This window comes from Sinocyclocheilus grahami, unplaced genomic scaffold, assembly GCF_001515645.1.
Source record: "Sinocyclocheilus grahami isolate Dianchi unplaced genomic scaffold, SAMN03320097.WGS_v1.1 scaffold171.1, whole genome shotgun sequence".
Taxonomy (NCBI): Eukaryota; Metazoa; Chordata; class Actinopteri; order Cypriniformes; family Cyprinidae; genus Sinocyclocheilus; species Sinocyclocheilus grahami.
This window is the reverse complement of record NW_015505350.1, coordinates 332,086-351,772: the sequence shown is the minus strand read 5'-3', so window position 1 is coordinate 351,772 and position 19,687 is coordinate 332,086.

Here is a 19,687-nt window from a genome sequence, read left to right as displayed (position 1 = left end):
TTTTGCGTCTCTGAGCAACATGACGGTGTTTCGTTCCTGAATGAATCAAGTGTTTAAATGATTCGGTTCAGTCCGGTTCAGTCGCAATGACTCACTTATTAACAGTGACTTGCTGCCACCTAGTGGCGGTTTTAATTTCACGTTCAAAGTATCGTTTCATTTTTAAAATTATTTCAAATATCAGTATTCAATGTTTTATGTTTAATATATCAAAACATTATTTATGCATTTGAAACTGCAGGTTAAATACATTCATGTTCTGCATTAAACCGCGTGTAAACACATCTAAATGCCACTTCAGATGCTGCTTATGTCTGGATTGCAAAGATGAATTTTGTTGATACGGATTTCATTTGCTTGGCAACAGCCCAAATGTCTTATTCTTATTCACTGATTAAATGTAAGAATTTGACTCAAAAGATAATGCACACTTATAGAAAAATGGCTTTATAAAGGTAAAATGCCCATAAAAGGTAAAAAACTATTTTAACTTATCTGACCACCACACAGAATATGAAGAATATCAAAAACTTTAGGAGTCAGCTGTCCACGAAAGTCCTTAAGATATGCATGATAGCACAATCAGTTGAATGAATGACTCAATACTCACTCGTTAAGTTACTCATGTTGAAAAGTATGCATTTTCCCCATCAACATTTCTTATTTGTATATTCATAAATGCATTTAAAACATTAATCTCATAACATTATTTATTGCAGTTGTAATTGTTATTTGCAGTGTAAATTATTTAATCTGACTGGTAGCAGCCCTATAGTGTATATTGAATTTATTGATACATTGTAATAATTTGACATGTGAGATGATGCATACAATCTAAAAAGGTTAAAAAATAGGCCTTTGTAAAGGTAAATATGCAGATTTAAGTGTGTAAAAGCTGATAAAACACTGATGAAAATATTGCTTCAGAATAAATTGTTTACTCCACCAAAAATCTCAGTGATGCAGTTATTTTGCAGGGATATTTTGTATGGAATATTGTCTGCTGACATGAAAAGTTCACTGTATATCGTAGTAATAAATACCATTTATTACAGCATTGATATTTTGTTTTCTTTTTAATTTATAGATTAAATATTACATATATGTATGTAATAAAATGTGTATTTCCATTACAGGTTTAGGTCTTAAATTTCATATAAGGTGGTATTAAAAAGGTCTTTAAAAGTCTTAAATTTAACTTGTTCAAGTCTGCAGAAACCCTGTGTACTGAATGTTGTAGATATAATATTAATTGCCATTACCATCAGAGCAAGACAGGTGCCTGAATCGTTACATGAATCTTTTTACAGAAAGCTTTTTAAATGTTGAAATAGTGCATTTTAACTGATAATGTCAGGCTTCTGTCACGTCAGTCTAGTTTTCCATGGTTTTGTGACAGCCCTGACACTCCTATAATGTCTAGGTTCATGTAAGGCGCACAGCTTTGAGTGTTTTTCACAGACTGCATGCTTTCATTTTGTCATGTTTTGTGTGAACACACGGCTCATGTATGTTCTCATTAGCTGTGGTTTCTTGTCTTTGTTACGTCTTAAGTGTCTCGGGGTTTTAAGGTAACATAACAATATTAAGGGTTTAAGAAGAGCATTTGCCCGAGCCCCTGCCACAGCATAACAACAACAACAACTACAACGAGATCCCTTTATCAGGTTTTATTAACAGCTCTGAGAGTATACATGATTCTCAAACAAAAGATTGTAAAATTAAGAGGGAAGCAAAAAAAAAACTTTAGGAGAGGGAACAATGCCAAAATAAACAAAAGTATTTCTACTCTGGGGGTTAGATTCTTTCTAAACCTGTCAAATAAAAGAAAATCAACAACAAAATGATACGCTCACTCCCTATCAAACCAGGAGAAAACATATACAGTACAAAACAGAAGACACCCACCTCCTTACAGCTTCCAAAAGGGTAACAATCAATCAACAGAGTAATGGCTTAAACAATTGGTAACAGGGAAATACAAAATAAGTGTTAAACAGCAAAGCTGTAGGCTGAGTATCTTGCTCAACTCAGAGCAAGAAAGGTTCACTGTACCTAGACAGTTCTTCAGATTAATGAAGATAACCATACAGAACGCCAAAAGGCTTCAACCAGCTGAGCTGGGTAAGGTTAGCCAAGGGACATGCTTTGGAAAGCAGTTCTCATTCTCTGAACGTTCTGCTCAGCTTTTATACTGCTTCTCTCTCAGCTGGTAAGTAGGTGCAGCTGGAAAGGCCAATCAGCTACCTGTCAAAGTGGAAAGAATGGGAAGAGCCAGATAAGCAGGAGACACAAGGCGCGTTTCCATTACAGATTTGCGCAAAACTATGGCGATATTTTCTGAACGTCGATAAAAAAGTATTGCGAAATGACGGCGTTTCCATTAACCAATGTTATGCGGCTAAAACGTAACCTTTTGCCTCTCGCGATAAGTCATGGCAACGGATTTTGGTGGGATTTGACTATATTTATTCTAAGGAGGCTTATGCATGTATCTTTACAGAAGCAGCAAAGAGAGCCGCTTCAGAAACGTGCGTGGCACGGCTGGAATAAACCATATCCTGTATAAAAACATAAACACAAGCATTGAGTGGCCGTAATCAGCTTCAGTGATCGTATCAGAGCCACACTGCACCGCAGACGTGTGCAATGTAAATTGTCTTAAGTATTAATAGTAGGGAAAGCCCCTTATACTGGAGCGCGGCCACTTATGAAGTGTTCTTGGAGGTTATAGTGCATTGAAGAATGATCATATGACTTTTTACATACGCCATGTGACCTGTAAATGCGAAAAAGCCATTTCCATTGCAGTTTTGCGAATTAATCCTTTTTCGCATTGCCTGAAAAACCACCTCATGCAAGCGTAAACTTTTTTGCGATATATGGGCATTTTTGCGAAATTGACGCGTTTCCATTAAGCGTATTTTCAATTCGCAATTTCAAGTTGCGCAATTTGAAGGGTAATGGAAACGCGCCTACTGAGAGAGAGAGAAACAACAAAAAGAACCATACCACAATACAGATAACACAAAAGTGATTATGTCACTGGACGCAACACCTCCACCCATAAGTTACAAATAGTACCCCATAAAAATTTGTAAACTCATAAATTAAGATTCAGCAACCTCACACTATCAACAACCTAATTATCCAAATTATACACCCTAGTGTAACGGGGCGAACGAGATGTGAGACATGCAGATCCATCTGCAGGCTTTTATTAGACAGAGCGTCATAAAACAGGCATGGGTCAAACAGGTACATTTCAGGCAAGACAAAAGAGTATCCAAAGGAAGGCGTGAGTCAGTCGACGGTGAACTTATGTGAGGGCGAGGCAAATGGGGAATCCACAAGACGGGCTAGAGTCCAGGCGAGGTGCAAACACAGTCCGAAACAGCAAGGCAAAGGGTAATTCCAAAACAGGCTATAACCTTCAGGGCAGGCAGAGATCAGACAAAACGAGATAACAGGCAAGGATCAAGACACGGGTAAACAGACTAAGAACAAGGCTATACTAGATTCAGGAACTTGGAATGGCTCTGTAAAGTGGCTATCACTAGATGAGCGATAAACGCTAAACAATACTCGGTGACTTGAACAGGATCTGAGTGGGTGTTATATCCCCAAGGAGCGGCTTCCAGACGCTCCTATCTCAATATAATCCAGGAGGGCGGTGGAGCAGAGCAGGGCACCCAGGCGGAACCGACGAAACAGCAAGCCATGCAGGGCGGAGCAGAGAATCAGGATGGAACTGTCAGAGCAGGGAGCCAGGGCGGAGCAGACGGAGCAGGAGCCCACCAGGGCGGAGCAGACGGAGCAGGAGACCTCCACAGCAGAGCAGACGGAGCAGAAGCCCACCAGGGCGGAGCAGACAGAGCAGAAGTCCACCACAGCGGAGCAGAAGACCACCAGAGCCAGACAGAAGACCACCACGGCGGGACAGAAGACCACGGCAGGGACTGGGACCTAGGGAACACTGAGACACACGAGACAGACAGAGCAGGAGCTTTTATGGCCACAAGGGCCGAGGCAGGGTACCAAAAAAGTCCATCAATAGTTTCCCTGATGACAACTGAATGGGCAGACAGTTCATAAGCTTTATTAGGCGACAGAAACTGGAGAGGTAGACAGTTCATAAGCAGGCTCACTGACAGAAACTGGATGGGCAGACAGTTCACAAACAGATTTATGGGTTGATATGGGATAGACTGACAGTTCAAAATTGGCTGTGTTAACTGAAACTGGACTGGTAGACATATCAGTGACTGAAACTTGACAGACAGATAGTTCAAAATCACTCATTGACTGAAACAGGACTGACAGAAGGTTCATCAGACATATTATTTGAAATTAGTGGACAGACAGATAACTCAGGAACAGATTCTTGGGTTGACACTATGTGGACAGACCGTTCATTATTTAACTCCTTGACTGAAATTGGCAAGACAGTTCAAAATTAAACACACTTGGGGAAACAGAACAAGTAGAAAGTTCCTGAATGGTCTCTATGGCAGTGACAGGGGTAACGAGAAAGACATGGGGTGCATCTATAATTTCTGGGCTCATGACAGGCACGGTTAAGGGTTCAAAGGCAGATTTTTGGGCTGTGACAGACACAATCAACCACAATAGCCGTGACAGGACAGGAAGAGAGTTCACAGACGGCCTCCATAGCCATGACAGGAAAGGAAGAGAATTCACAGACTGCCTCCATAGCCGTGACAGGACAGGAAGATAATTCACAGACTGGCTCCATAGCCATGACAGGACAGGAAGATAATTCACAGACTGGCTCCATAGCCGTGACAGGACAGGAAGAGAGTTCACAGACTGCCTCCATAGCTGTGACAGAACAGGCAGAGAGTTCACAGACGGCCTCCATAGTCGTGACATGAGCAGATGAAAGTTCATTAATGGCCTCCTCGGACGGAACAGACAGTTAACGGAGGTCATCACTGGGTGCACGATTTGAACCATGCTAATGCACTTCCATTAATGCCAACAAAGTTTTCTAGTCTATGCAAAAGAATGTTGTGGTCAATAGTGTCGAATGCAGCGCTAAGATCCAATAGCACTAATAGAGAGATACAACCACAATCAGATGATAAGAGCAGGTCATTTGTAACTCTAATGAGAGCAGTCTCAGTACTATGATACGGTCTAAATCCTGACTGGAAATCCTCACAGATACCATTTTTCTCTAAGAAGGAATAGAATTGTGAGGATACTACCTTTTCTAGTATCTTGGACAGAAAAGGGAGATTCGAGATCGGTCTGTAATTAACTAGTTCTTTTGGGTCAAGTTGTGTTTTTTTGATGAGAGTTTGAAGGTTTTGGGGACATATCCTAATGACAATGATGAATTAATAATAGTCAGAAGAGGATCTGACTTCTGGAAGCACTTCTTTTAGGAGCTTAGATGGAATAGAGTCTAACATACATGTTGTTGGTTTAGATGATTTAACAAGTTTATACAATTCTTCCTCTCTGGAGAATGAGTGGAATTGTTCCTCAGGCGATCTATAGCAAGCTGTCTAATGCAATACTATAGCTGACGGCTGCATGGTTACAATTTTATCTCTAATAGTATCGATCTTAGAAGTAAAGTAGTTCATAAAGTCATTACTGCTGTGCTGTTGGGAAATGCCAACACTTGCTGATGCTTTTTTTTTCGTAAATTTAGCCACTGTATTGAATAAATACCTGGGGTTATGTTTGTTTTCTTCTAAAAGAGAAGAAAAGTAATCAGATCTAGCAGTTTTTAATGCTTTTCTGTAAGATAGGTTACTTTCCCGCCAAGCAATACGAAATACCTCTAGTTTTGTTTTCCTCCAGCTGCGCTCCATTTTCTGGGCTGCTCTCTTTAGGGTGCGAGTGTGTTCATTATACCACGGTGTCAGACTGTTTTCCTTAATCTTCCTTAAGCGTAAAGGAGCAACTGTATTTAAAATGCTAGAAAAGAGAGAGTCCATAGTTTCTGTTACATCATCAAGTTGTTCTAGAGGTTTTGGATATGCTAAGGAATTGGGATAAATCAGGAAGATTACTTACAAAGCAGTCTTTACCTTAGTTAAAGTTAGTTAAGGTCCATACCTTAGTTTCAGTAGTCATGTCAAAGCATTAACTAAATCAACCCCCCATAAAAAAGCAACCCACCATATGGTAAGTGCTACAGACAGGGGAATGAGTTCATGAGCAGGAGGACTAGAGTGATTTGGTTTGGGGATACCAGCTGTGCGTGCTGACACCAGTGGTGGATCCTCCACGCTGGATGCCAACCTCTGAAGCTTGATGACAGGTTCCCTTGATAGGACAGTGGAGGGTTGTGGTATGACAACCGCAACAGGACGTGGCTCTGGGGTGGCAGACATGACGTGAAATAGCTCTGGAAGATCCCATTAGACTTGGCAGGGCTCTGGAAGATCAAACAAGACACAGCGAGGCTCTGGAAGATCAGACGAGACATGGTGAGGCTCTGGAAGATCAGCTGTGACGTGACAAGACTCTGGAAGGTCATCTGTGATGTGACGAGACTCTGGATGATCAGCTGTGACGTGACGAGACTCTGGACGATCAGCTGTGATGTGACGGGACTCTGGAAAGTCAGCTGAGAAGTGATGAGACTCTGGAAGGTCAGCTGAGAAGTGACAAAACTCTGGAAGGTCAGCTGAGACATGACTTGACTCAGGAAGAGCAACTGTGACTTGACTTGACTCAGAAAGAGCAACTGTGACTTGACTAGACTCAGGAAGATCAACGGTGACTTGAATTTACTCTGGAAGATCAATGGTGACTTGACTTGACTCTGGAAGATAAACAGTGACTTGACTTGACTCATGAAGATCAACTGTGACTTGACTCTGGAAGATAAACAGTGACTTGACCAACAGTCAACCAAGCATAGTCCATAAAATCACTTAGAGATGAACGGGGACTCTCACGTATTAGTCGCGATTTGAGCGGCTGGTTAATGCCCTCACAAAAGAAGTCTATAAGCACACAGTCCGACAGATCAGAAAAACATGCGAGATCTAAATACTCTTGAATATAGCTCTCGAGAAGGGCACACGATCGCTCGAGAGCTATATTCAATAACGGTCTTGCGGCATACTTTAGTTTCAGTAGTCATGTCAAAGCATTAACTAAATCAGCATACTATCATCTCAAAAACATTGCAAGAATTAGATGTTTTGTTTCCAGTCAAGACTGGGAGAAACTTGTTCATGCCTTTATTACCAGCAGGGTAGACTATTGTAATGGTCTCCTCACTGGCCTTCCCAAGAAGACCATTAGACAGCGGCAGCTCATCCAGAATTCTGCTGCCAGGATTCTGACTAGAACCAGAAAATCTGAGCATATCACACCAGTCCTCAGGTCCTTACACTGGCTTCCAGTTACATTTAGGATTGATTTTAAAGTACTTTTATCCGAACTGATTGCACTGTATTTTGTATAATCATTTTCTATTTTGAATGGTCTTAAATTAGTTTTAAATAATTTTTTCAATCATTTTCAAAGTTTTTAAATGCCTTGTTTTATTCTTGTGATTATTTTTTTGATTATTTTACTTTCTTTTATGAAAGCACTTTGAATTACCATTGTGTACGGAATGTGCTATATAAATAAACTTGCCTTGCCATACCTGGTCAGTGTCATTCAGGAAAGCCGCTGGATCCTTGTGTGGCCGAGAATTCTGTAACGGGGCGAACGAGACGTGAGACGTGCGGATCCATCTGCAGGCTTTTATTAGACATTAGAGACGTGGTCATAAAACAGGCATGGGTCAAACAGTGGAAAACAGGTACATTTCAGGCAAGACAAAAGAGTATCCAAAGGAAGGCGTGAGTCAGTTGACGGTAATTCATGTACCCTTACCGTAAAGTGTTACCGGATTACGTTCACCATGAATTGATGCATAAATTAATGTGTAAAATATAAATCATATTTTTTAGTAAATATGATCAAAGAAGCCTGTAAAAATAAATATGTACTGTATAAAATGTCACAAATCTCCCTGGAAGAGGATGTGTGTATATATTGTCTTAATACAAGGTGAGGAGGTTAGTTTGAGTGGCCAAAGACTTTCCACAAAGATCTCTTGTCAGGTGATCTCCAAACTCATCAGGCATTATAGGAGAGACTCAGAGCTGTTATTGTGGCAAAAGGCAAAAAGTGGCAAAAAGTACTGAATAAAAGGGTGCCATTAACTGTGGCCAATGTGTATAAGAGAAAAACATTTATTTCCTAATGAGCTTCCCCCCCACCCCCTTTTTGTTCTTTTATCAAAAAGGATTAATGATGCAGATTTATTTTCACAGGCTTCTTTGTTCATATTTACCAATAATTCTGACTACGACTGTATAGCCTATGTAAATGTGCAAAACTTGCTCATAAATTTACATTTTTGAGCCGAGTGTGTGAATGTGTTTTGCCCCACATTCTCTTTAGTAACTAACTGTGAGCACACGAGTTTCTTAATTTGTGATTTGTAAAATAGGATTTGTGCACCTCAGAATTTGAAAAGGTGTAACCGTTGTGTTGAGTTTGTTAGAGAGAACGAGTAAAAAAAATAAAAAATTGCAAGTCCTAAAAATCTTTTTCTCTGTGACTTCAAATTTACCAATATGCATGTGTGATTATTCATTACAACTACAAATTCCACTGTCACAGTTGCTCAGGTTTGCTATAATAATACCTTCACAGAACATGGTAGCAGTCAGCCATCCATGCAAAAGCATGCATGCAAAAGTGTCCATGCCGACATCTGATGTGCTGATGTCCTCAACTGTCATCCCAGAAAACCTGCAATAAAAACAGTACAGTTCAAAATCCACCATACATTACCAATATAACAGGGCTGCCCAATCCTGTTCCTGGAGATCTACCTACCTGCAGAATTCAGATCTGACCCTGATCCAATACAACCGTCTGTAATTGAGGAACTGCTTTCATTGATGTGCTGTGAAGTAGATTTGTTGACAAATTCCTCCCTGAAAGTACATCGATAACACAGTAAAAATTTATTTTCGTAGAGGATCATTTAATAAAGTCACTATATTACTTTTTAAATGATCTCAATAACTTCGTAAAATAATATTAGCATTGCTAACAGGCGAGTGCTTATGAGAAAGGCATGCAACAGCTTTTTAGGTTCATTTACATTTGTATCATAAATACATACTGAGTCCCAAAAGTGATAAAAATATGTCCAAACTGATTAATATTTTAATAGTAGTAGATGTCATATCAAAATGACAAAAATGCTATCATGAGCTGTTTGAATGTAAACGAATAGAATACAGAGGGACAAAACACAGCTAAACCCTCCATCTAAATCTTCAAGTCAAAGGAGTACTAGTTATATTTAGTTATATTTAAAAGTTTGGTATCGAAAACAAGTTCCATTTTAGAACCGGTTCCAATTTTCCAAAAACCGGGTATTCGACAAGACGCGTGCATTTCAATTCTGCTTAACGATTCCTGCGTTTGCATTTTAATGTGATTTAAAACGATTTAAGCGCAGGAACGGAAAGAACCTGTTTGCGTGCAGCGCACACGAGGCGCAAATGTGAGCACAGAAAACAGAGGTCTTGTTGCGGCATCCCGGTGCATTTCTACTGCAGAAAAGGTTGTTCTGGACCGGAACCGATTCTTTCATATGTATCGACCAGTATGCAGAAAACGATGTCCTTAAACACAGCCTTTTTTGCCTTAAGTGAACGTAAACAGAACGTAAACAAAGAAAACGCATGTGTAACAGTATTTTTAGATCTGCGTTTTCTTCACTTTTTTAGATCACTTTCTGTGTTAAAGAGACAGCAGCCTAATAAACGCACTGCCTGTCATTAATGTTAATCAAACAAAAAAATCCTTCACTGATCTTGACCATATCTTTAATAACTTTTAATTAATTAATCTATATTTTACAGGGTTTCTGCAGGATGTTTAAGCTCAAATTTAAGACCTTTTTAAGACCTGCACAAATAAAATTAATACCATATGAGCGGGGTAGGGCAATGTCTATGTTCATTTTAACCGCTTAACCGTTAATCAATCGTGAAGAATTTTGACCGATTAATACAATCAGTTAAACGGTTTAAAAAGTAATTTATATATTTTTAGTAATTTATCAAAATATTTAAAAAGGTTTGCTGCATGGTTGAAATACGCAACGCGTATATAAAAAAAACGTATTTTAGAGGGAAAAAACCAAGTTGCGTCTAAGTCGCATTTTATTATTTCATTCGGAAATAGGCCTAATGCGGACACGAAATGTTTACATTATAATAAACACTGTAAACATAGCTAGGCTATGTTAGTTCCCCTTTCTGCAGGATGTTTAAGCTCAAATTTAAGACCTTTTTAAGACCTGCACAAATAAAATTAATACCATATGAGCGGGGTAGGGCAATGTCTATGTTCATTTTAACCGCTTAACCGTTAATCAATCGTGAAGAATTTTGACCGATTAATACAATCAGTTAAACGGTTTAAAAAGTAATTTATATATTTTTAGTAATTTATCAAAATATTTAAAAAGGTTTGCTGCATGGTTGAAATACGCAACGCGTATATAAAAAAAACGTATTTTAGAGGGAAAAAACCAAGTTGCGTCTAAGTCGCATTTTATTATTTCATTCGGAAATAGGCCTAATGCGGACACGAAATGTTTACATTATAATAAACACTGTAAACATAGCTAGGCTATGTTAGTTCCCCTCACTCCACAACAAATTCTTTCAATTTAGAAATATAGATATTAAGAATTAAAATAATTAAAAATATAAGAAGCTATAGCTAAACGACAAGCCAAAACGAATTAATTTAGGCTAAAACGAAACTGAAGCCAACGTTGCTTCTTTCATTCGACATACAATCAAATGTTTCCGTATTCGCGATGTATTTGAATGCCATATATTTATTATGTAGCTACTTCACTCGCGTTCCAATATCCATGTAAAACTAAATGGTTTGCATCATTCACGGAGGTATACGTGATAACGCTTAACGGCACATATTTTACTACACATTTAAACTGAGCAGTGTTTTTTTCCCATATGTTTGACTGACTGTATTGTATTATGATAATGAACAGGCTGCATTGTCAAGGTAGCAACCGTGCATGCGGCGTCGGCGCAATCATTAGATTTTTTCCCTTCTAACAGAGGAAGCAACTAGGCTACTCCTTTTAGTCATAAAGATAATCGGAATTGTAAAAGGTTTGCCTTTATTTGTGTATATTCACAATAAAAACAAATCGTTGTGCTTTTGTAAAATAAGCCTTAACGTAGCACTATGTAACTTTTTCTGTCTTCAAAATTTGCAAAATGTATATAATGAGCGGGGAGTAACACATACCTGCGTGAATCGCCATCGACATAAACTTAGAGAAGTAGCTCCGGTTGGATTGTTCTTCCGCGGGATGTGTGCAGTTCTGTTTATTAACCGCTAGAGCGCCAAAAGTTACATAGTGCTGCTGTAAGAAAAATAGGATGCCGCTTTCTGCCGTCTGGTTTCCTTTCGCGCAGCACAAAAATGAACTGAAACTCTGCATACTAGGCTACTTGTTGCACAGTTTTTCTTTCATTTTCTTAATTTATTATTTAAGTAAAAATATATTTCTCATATAGGCCTATTTATCGTTATAGGCCTATATCCTAGCTTTATTATGTTTTTCTCTGCAGGTGCGTGATGTGATATGATAACCGTGTGAATCCTCATGTTCTGTTGTTTGCTGCTTTTTGCGCATGTCAAATTAATCCCCGGGAAACAAATGTTAGTATTTTTTAACGGGTCACAGACACGTATCCTTTCTAATTTAATTAAATTTGAATTTAAAATAATCTTGTCGGTTAACGGTTAATAATCGGTTAACGAGCATCGGTTGTCGGTTAAGAAAAATAACCGAAATGAACATCCCTACTATAGTACCATATTAAAGTCTCAAACCCAAAGAGATATTCTTTATAAAAGTTGACTCGTCCACGCCCTTCTAAAACGCCTCGTTTAAACACACCCCCACATGTCTACGTCACGATGTGGGAAGATTTGCATAACACCGCTCAAATGTTCGCAAAGAAAGAAGGCGTAACTTTGATTCTCACTGTTGTATTGTTGCCACATCATGTCGTGGAGACGCTGTGTGTTTCGTTATGAAAGCGAAACTACTTTGTTTGGCCTTCCAGAAGAGGACACAACTAGAAATCAGTGGTTAAGTTGTATTTACAACACTGTTCCAGAACAGTTCAACCCAAATATTCAGATGTGAGCAACGCATTTTACGGAGGACGAGGACTGTTTCCTGGGAGAGTAGCCTACAATGCCGGTGTTCTGACAAACAATGCTGACTCACAGCCTGTAAAGTATGCTTTAATATTTAAAGGATTTGTCACTGTTGATTCAAACGGGAGTTTTGAGCAGTGTAGTGTAGGGCTGTGTGATATGGAAAAAAAAAACCTATCGCGATTTCTTTGATCAATTTTGCGATTTGGATTTTAATCACGATTTTGACACACACAGATGCTTTACAGTCATTAATGCATTCAGTGTTAATTTGAAACACATTTCCAAAAGAAAACCAATTAGAGCTTTATCAAAAAGCTGTAACATGTCTCTAGAACAGACGTAAGACAAAATAATCACTAAGTAAAGGTGTAACAAAATGTCTCTAGAATAGACATATATGGCAAGGGGAAAAATCCAGTGTCCAGGGATTTTTTTTGCCATGCATTGGTCATAGAGCTCTTTGTGGCGTTGCCTCAGATGTTGAACTAGATTTGTTGTGCCAAGTTCACACGTACTCAAGTCTGCAGTGCGTATACAGTATGTGTATGCGGTGCAGAAGCAGCACGGACTCATTTTGCTTTCGCACAGGACGCGTTTGGAGTCCGCTTCTGATCCGCGGCTGTTTACCACAAACACAACATTTATCCATTATTTTGATTTCAAATCCAAACGTTGTTTCTGAAAATTCTTTTTCAGCATTGTGATTCTCTTTTATCACAGTACAGTAATACAATCTTTCATAGACATATTCACGTTTAAACTCAATAAATATAACTTTAACTACGAGTGCCATCTATTATTGCCTTGTTTATCTAAAAGTGCACTTTTCCTTGTTTTAAATCTTGCCAAAAAGCCATGGGTTGACCGTGAAACAGTAGACTTTAATTATATGCATTTATGGTGTAATTACAAAATTTCCGTGTCAATCCATGTTCATTTTTACCGCGAATAATGCGCTTTCACTTTAATTCTGCTCGTATAGCACAGCAGAAATAGATTCCGTGTGGAAACGATCGCAGCTTGACTGCTGCAGTCGCACCGCTCCTGGGGCCTCATTTATAAAATGTTGCGTAAAAACCATCCTAAATTAGTTCTAAGATCATTTCTCAAAAGTGCGTAAGTGCGATTCAGAGAAAACAAACGTGCGCACAAAAACACGTGCGTACGCCTCTCTTCCAGATGTGACATTTATAAATCGCAAATGATCTTGAAATTGTGCGTAGCTGACTGGTGTCAGATCTCCACCTTGTAAAGGCCCCCTAATTAATATCATTACCATATAAAAGATCACACGCCAATATCCGAATTTCTGTGCTTGAGAATGACAAGCACAAAGAAAAAAAAAAACTTTACTGAGTCTGAAATTGAGGTCCTGCTGGCGGAGGTAGAGGTTCGTGCGGGACGCTTTTTATTTAAACATGTGTAATTATTCTGTGGACAAACAATGTGTGTGTTGTTATATTTTTTCTATTGACTATTATCAAAATTACTACTTCTAGAAACAACAGAAATAATAATAATAATAGTAATTATACAACATTAGGTTTCCAAAAGTAAGAATAAACCACGAATTCAAGTAAAATTTTCAGTCATCTTATAAAAAGTGAGCCATCCCACTTTTAAAATCACTTGCTATGACAACTAATAAAAAGTTTAGAATCACGAAATTCTTGCAATACTTTAAAAAACATTATTGAAAGAAAAATTGGACATTTCATATCATAATAAAATTAATTATTACACGATTATGGTCTCCGGTCCGAAAAAACCTGCATGTGATTTGGCATTTCTTTAGATTTACACAGTTTACTTATGCTGCTCATTAATGTACTGACACAAAAATATATAGTGTATTTTATACAAATATAACTACGGAAGTTCTACAAAGTTTAAGGCTGGTGTCTCTATTCATTTTCACAGAAGCAAAGCAGCAGATGTTATAAATAAAAACAGTTAACAATGTCATTGAATAGAATATATGCTATTAAAATCGTTATTGCACGACATAGGCCTATTCTTATCACAGACAAAACAGTCGGAGATGCGTTTCTGCATTTTTTTTTCCATTTTACGGATTAGTAGTAAATCAAAACTTTGCAAGTTCTCTTGTAAAAAACAAAAAAAAAAACAAACAAAAAAAACAACTTGGAATAAACTACAGAAAGCGAGAAAATAACTCTCAACATTAGGCTACTAAAAAGGTCAGTTTAATCTCGCAAAAACTCCCGTTAATAAAAAAATCTGACTACACTGCACAATTAATCTCTCACACTGCATCTTCGTTGTTTATGATGAATTCGGTGCTTGCACGTACACCGCTCTTATTATTATTGCAGCTTAGATGTTCAAATAGCTGCAGTACTCCGACTTTGCCACAAGGAAAAGTTCATATGCCTGCTCAGAGCCTGACGTTGCGGTAAGTACTTTTCCACGTCAAAGACCGTTTTTATAAATATTAACGTTGCCGTGGATTTTAGAGTACGCACACTCTAAGATCAAATCTGTGCGTACGCACATTTTATAAATGAGGCCCCTGGAGCGCACTGCCAGACCGCAATCGCGTGCAGTGTGAACGCTCTGATCCGTTAACATGGGCACGGAAAAAATAAGCACCACAGACGGAGTGTGTGAACCTGGCGTTACGTTTGTATGCCGCCCCGTCTGTTCTGTTCTCGTGCTCCATTTAGGCGTGCTGCATTCTGATTGGTTCGGATAGCATACTGCAGGAGGTCGGGGGCGTGGAAAATCGTGCTATAAAGCGATTTAGAAATCAGGCAAGCTCAAATCGCGATTTTATGACGATTTCGATTAATCGCACAGCCCTAGTATAGAGTAGCGCTTGTTGTATCTCGTTTCTCCGATCACAAATGCAGACATGGTTTTATGTTTACATGGCGCGATGGTGTGGCTCCCGCTGTTAGCATGGGATAATTGCTACATTTGGGGTAAAAAAGACATAATTATGTATTGTGCCAAGAAGGTTGCACTGTCTGTTCGTTCACACAGGTACGAAACTGATTGGTAGCTGCCTTTAGTGGAGCCTTTACCGATTACCTCCATTGATAATAGCATTCGGCACGGTCGTCTGTGAGTGATGTCACCTCCCAATACAAACACGCCCCCTAGTGTAGTCCCGCCCCCTCACATTGATTGACAGCTTTCCATGTAGACATCGGAAATTCAAATGCAAAAGGAATTGCAATTGCATTTGAGTTTTGGCAGGTTACATGCGTGACGCAGCGAGAGTGAAAAAGCAAACTGCTAATTAATATTGCTATTTAAATATGACTAGCTCGTAACTCCTAAGACATGGGAAATACAGCTGCAGATGGACTTTGCCTCTTCATTTGAAATTTGGCCGTAGCTGTGCGTTCGCAAAAGCGAAAATGCAAACGGTAATGCAGGATTTGCAATTGCATTTGGATTATGTCACAATTTATGCGTCCACATATTGAAAACGCAATTGAAAATACAATTTGCTATTCTATTTGAAAATTGTCCAGAATAACGTTCCATAGAAAATAATGTTTTTTGAACCTTAAACCGCATAAACACATTTCATTACACCAAATACACCAAATAATGTTCTTTTTTAGCAACGTCATATGACCCCTTTAATACAATTGCTTAAAAAAATTATAATTGATATATAGGGTTATATATAATTATAATGTATATAGGGCTTTATTTAAATATTTAATACAGGATTTCTGCAGGTATCATCAAATCTAATGCCATTTAAAAAAAAAATTAATGCTATACACCAGTGTTTCCCAACCGGTGTAAAAAATATTTTTAAAATATTTTTAAATTGCTAAAATGTAAAAAAAAAAGCATCTATTATATAATATCCATTTCTGATGTCGCCAATAATTAGAGGTGCACCGAAATTCCGGCTGCCGAAAATGAGTTCACCACTCAGGTTTCACTTTCACATGGTGTGACGCTCTGCATATTATCCCGCTCTATGCATGTGCCCTCCGCTCAGCTCCACTCATATACCGTTCATGCTCATCGGAACAGCAAAGTCCGCTCAAAAATCGAGCCGACAGGACACATCTATGTAGTACAGTATTGTTTCTGTTTGCAATAGCCCTACTGTAACATGGTGTGGTATATGGGCAACTCTGGTAACGCTGCCCTCTCATTCACTGATCTGCTAACCGCTATGTTATGCTCACATGTTCTGATAATAATAGCTTTCTAGGACTAAACATTATTTAGATAATTGGTAAAAGAACAACAAAAAGAAACACTAAATCTCTTAATAGCCCTACTGTTAGACCTACCTGAAAAACTAAAAGGCAATTTATTTCATTTGTAGGCCTATCGTTATTTTTTATTTGTGCTATCATTAGTAATTTCTTTATTTGTTCTTATTTTATTACTGACTGCTTACTTGTCAGTTTACTGTTAAGTGCACTGATGTCAGACTCGTTTTGAATAATAAAGTTTATTGTTAAATTGTTAAATACACTGTCTCCACTATATAGGCCTATGTTTGTCACATTATTATAAGTGTTTGATCACCACATTTGAGTTATCATTGCAAAAATGTGTTTATGTATATATATATTCTGTTTATGTAGGCTATATACTGTATTCTATATACAATACCAGTCAAAAGTTTGAACCCACAAACGGGAAGTGTAAATACTGTACTATAATATATATATATATATATATATATATATATATATACACATATATATTCTGTTTATGTAGGCTATATACTGTATTGAAAGTGTGTCCAAACTTTTGACTATACTGTACTATATAATACAGCCTACACATAAAGAATATTGGCCGATATATCGGTATCAATCCTTTTTACTCCCTAATATCGGTAGCGGCATTGGCCCCCAAAAAAACCATATCGGTCGGGCTCTAGTAAAAAGCATATCTTACAGTTCAGATACAAGTTTTCACAAAAACAAAACGTTTTATAAAATGATAAACTTTACATTTCAGCCTTTAAACCATTTTTAAGAAAACAGATGAGTCAAAAGTATTAATTGTTATATTGATTTAAACAATTATCATCAATAAATTATTATATCAATTAAATAACATGAATTAGGGGTGTGCAATATTGACAAAAAAAATTATCTCGATAATTTTCTGGGATTTTTTCGATAACGATAATTAGACAATATTTTGCTGAGTGTGTTATTGTGCTGATACATTATCTCTAATTGTGCTGACAGCTGATTCCTGAATTTTGTGACATTCTTCATATTCTGTGTGGTCAGTTCACAGCAGTGATAGAAATGAATGATTTCCAACAAGTTTTATGGGCATTTTTACCTTTAAGCCATTTTTTCTAAAAGTGTGCACCATTTTTTGAGTCAAATTCTTGCATTTGGACTGTTACCAAGCAAATGAAATCAGTATCAACAAAATGTATCTTTGCAATGCAGAGGAAGCACAGAAGGTGCTGATACATTATCTCTAATTGTGCTGACAGCTGATTCCTGAATTTTGTGACATTCTTCATATTCTGTGTGGTCAGTTCACAGCAGTGATAGAAATGAATGATTTCCAACCAGTTTTATAGGCATTTTTATCTTTAAGCCATTTTTTCTAAAAGTGTGCACCATCTTTTGAGTCAAATTCTTGCATTTGGGTTGTTACCAAGCAAATTAAATCAGTATCAACAAAATTGATCTTTGCAATGCAGAGGAAACACAGAGACTGCATTAATTTACACACTGTTTAATGCAGCTAAGAGGGACATGAATGCATTTAACCTGCAGTTACAAATGCATAAATAATGTTTTGATATTTTAAAAATAAAACATTAAAAACTGATGTTTGAAATTATTTAAAAAATGAAAAGGTACATTAACTGTGAAATTAAAACTGCCAGTAGGTGGCAGCAAGTCACTGAGTCATTGCGATTGAACCGAATCATTTAAACGGTTGATTCATTCAGGAACGAAACACCGTCCTGTTGCTCAGAGCCACAAAACAGCGCTGTAGCTGTGTTTTGAATGATTTTTGTTGGAGAAATAGAGCAAAAACAGGCAATATAGTGTAAGTAAAGAAAAAGACGCAAGTCTCTTAATATTAACTTCTTGTTTATTGAACTGTTGTATAAAATCAATATCACATTTGTAATCATGATGACTTTTGGAGAAAAAACGGCACTCTTCGTGTGATATTAACTATATGAAATTATATAAATATTAGGGGTGGGAATCACCAGAGGCCTCACGATACGATATTTTATCACGATACTTGTGTCATGATGCAATGTTATTTTTGTGATTTTAAATATATTGCGATATTCTGCGATATCTTGCAATTTATTACCTTTTTCCAACTTCAAATTATGTCCCCAAAGGAAAACTTTGACAACGTCTGTTTTAACTAAAGAGAAACATTTCTCAGTTTGTTTATCTCACTTCAGTTTTATTGTTGCAGTGCAAAATAGGATTATCAAGCAGACAAACTGACCAACACTTTCATGAAAATCTGTCATAAATGTTGTATGCACCTGGTAAACTCAACTATTTGTATTACAGTTTAATCTAGTCCACCTTAATTAAATGTAAACAGGTATGCAACAGTGCAACTTGAAATTGTACTAAAAAGTTGTGCATACCCTTCAGCAATTGGGGCATTTGAAAGTAAATTACTGTTCAATTTAAATTAAATTAAATAAAACATGTAGTCTTACATCTAGGGATGCACCGAAATGAAAATTCTGGGCCGAAACGGAAACCGAAAATTCTGGATGCACTTGGCCGAAAACCGAAACCGAAAATGCTTTGTAATGATTATTTATTATTTTATTAAATAATATAAAGTAATTTTGTAAGACTTTTTAAAAATTTTACTCAATTTTAATGATACTGAATTGAAAAAAACAAAAGCCAATAAAATAACCACACTTTTACTGAAAGTAACAATAAAACTGGACAGAATTTACATTAATATTGGTAACACTTTACAATAAGGTTCATTAGTTAACCTTTAGTTAATGAACTAAGAATGAACAATAGTTCTTCAGCATTTACTAATCTTAGTTCATGTTAATTTCAACATTTACTAATGCATTATTAATATCAACAGTTGTGCTTGTTAACAGTTAATGCACTCTGAATTAACATGAACTAACAGTGAATAACTGTATTCTCATTAACTAGCATTAAGAAAGATGAATAAATACTGTAATAAATGTATTGTTCATTGTTCTTGATAGTTAATACATTAACTAACATTAACTAATGGAACCTTATTGAAAAGTTACCTTAATATTAAATACCAATATATTATTTTTATTCACTTCTATGTAACAGAATCAGATATAAGTTTTTGTTTGTTTGTTTTTTGACTAATTATCCAAATAATGCATAGTCCTACAAAGCTATTATTATCAGAGCATATGAGCAGAGCA